The sequence below is a fragment of the Nannospalax galili genome, unplaced genomic scaffold, assembly GCF_000622305.1.
Source record: "Nannospalax galili isolate Female #2095 unplaced genomic scaffold, S.galili_v1.0 scaffold40, whole genome shotgun sequence".
NCBI classification, from domain to species: Eukaryota; Metazoa; Chordata; class Mammalia; order Rodentia; family Spalacidae; genus Nannospalax; species Nannospalax galili.
In genome coordinates this window covers 3,524,539-3,526,640 of record NW_008347810.1, presented here as the reverse complement: position 1 = coordinate 3,526,640, position 2,102 = coordinate 3,524,539, and the positions used below count along the sequence as shown (strand labels likewise).

At 40.9% G+C, this 2,102-nt stretch overlaps 1 pseudogene; it reads left to right on the top strand.

The window, feature by feature from the left end:
* The window catches only part of LOC103743204, a 9,774-nt pseudogene that overhangs the window by 4,545 nt on the left and 3,127 nt on the right, over positions 1–2,102 (top strand).

Here is a 2,102-nt window from a genome sequence, read left to right as displayed (position 1 = left end):
TTTCTTTCACAAATGTGTGCAAGTTTCTAGGTTCACAGTTTTTTAACCTTTAAAATAGATCTCCATTTCATTTTAAAATATACTGTTCCTTGAAGAAAGACTCATTGTTTTTGCTACTAACACTGAGATGTTGGCGCATGCATCTGTAATCTGTATGCATCTGATTATTACTAGTCATAATCTGTTGAACTTGGATCCTTGGTGTCTGTGTATGTCTATGAAGTCATCGGGTAGATTTCAATGGTAATGTTTATCACCTCTACTAATTAGCATGATGTAAATTTCATGCTTCCTACTCAAATATAATACATTTTTAAAAATTTCTTGATTTTTTTTGTGTGTATCACACAGAACATCCCAAACCAACTTATTCGACTACACATCCACTTCCCAGATGGCACCACTTACTAGAGCCCTTATACTCTGATACCCCTGCTACTGTCTGCTGTGTTGTTGGCACCCCAGCCATTCCCCACTACTTGCCCTTCTGGTGAATCTAGTCAGTCTATCTAGAGGTGTTTGTTTTAGGAGGGTCAGCTGTTCCTCTTCTAGCAGCAATCAGTTGTCAATACTCCTTTAGATAAGATTAGGGTCTGCTGTTAATTTTCCCAGTTCTATGCTGGGTTACTATCTAGGAGTCCCTTTGGTCACCCTGGCCAACAACTTAAAAGAAGGTATCTCCTATCTGGCATTGCTGCTTGTTATGTAGCCTTTAGCTATGAACATGGACTCTTAAGAAAGTATATTGGCCCCTTTGATCTTTGGTTATGCTTTCCTTTTGGGTGTTTAAGGCCATGCAGTTGGCCCAGATAAGCCAATTTATTTCTACTCTTGAGGTCATTGGAGGATCTGTTCCTCAGGGGTCACATGGGCTTGGGAGGAGCCCCTGGTTTCTTTCTTTTACCAGTTCCACCTATGTGAAGATAAGTCAAAGGTCCTGCTTGACCATGGTTGGCTTCGAAGCATGGAGGAAGTGATTCCTCTCTGTTGACCCTCCTCTTTGTAGACTGGACACTGGTTCAAGTCCATCTGGTGGGGTCTCCTTGGCCTCCTTGATCAAGAGGGCAGGACACAATTACAGGGCATTTTGAGAGATGCTCATAGTCCCCTGGAACTAGACAACCTAGGAAGGCAAGGATCAAAAACTGTCCTTTATGTCCTTCTGACCAAATTAGTATAGGCCTCGCCTGTTAAACATCCAAGAAGGTTAGTACAACCAGTCTGGCACTTTTAATTACTTTGTGTCATGTAGATAAATCTTGGGCAAAGGCCAGTTGTTCTCAGATAAACCTTACGTAGACATATATTTCTTGATCTGCTATGTATAATTTGTCAGTAGGTTGTAGGAGTAATATGGTTCCTTCTGGTTTTCAAAACTAGCTACGCATTATTTATCTCTCGCATTGTCTCACCCCTCCACCATAGTTGTCCCACTTAAGGTGGCCCCATTTCCCCCCTTTCTCCCTTAATAATACCCTTCTCCTATGGTCCTACCTCTCTTGAGCTCCTTGTTTCCCCTTATCCCATAGGTTCCTTGTATACCCTTCCCTCCCCCTTTTCCTTAAACTAACCCAATTTTTATCCATATCTCTGTTATTAAGGCCTGTTTCCTACTGTTCTTCTCTTTCAGGTTCTTTCTTTTCCTTTACCTCCCTGTTTCCTTTCCATTATCATGGTTTCTGTAGTTATGTCTGGCTACAAACTCACTTATCAGGGTTTGGTTCTAGGATCCACATGAGGGAGAACATATGTCGATTGTTTTTCTGAGTCCGTGTTACTTCATTTAGTATAACAGTTTCTAGTCCCATCCATTTGCCTGAAAATTTCATTTTGTTTTTCTTTAGTGCTGAGTAGAACTCGTTGTGTAAATGTACCACATTTTCATTATCCATTCATCAGTTGAGGCACACTTAGGTTGTTGCCTTTTCTTAGCTATGTGAAAAGAGCAGCAACAAACATGGATGTACAAGTATCTCTGCAGTAGGATGAGTCCTTTGGGTATATGCCAAGGAGTGGTATAACTGGATCATATACCAGCTTTATTTTTAGTTAGATTTTTTTTAACAGCTCTCAGTACTGTTTCCCACTGTCGTTGCACCAGT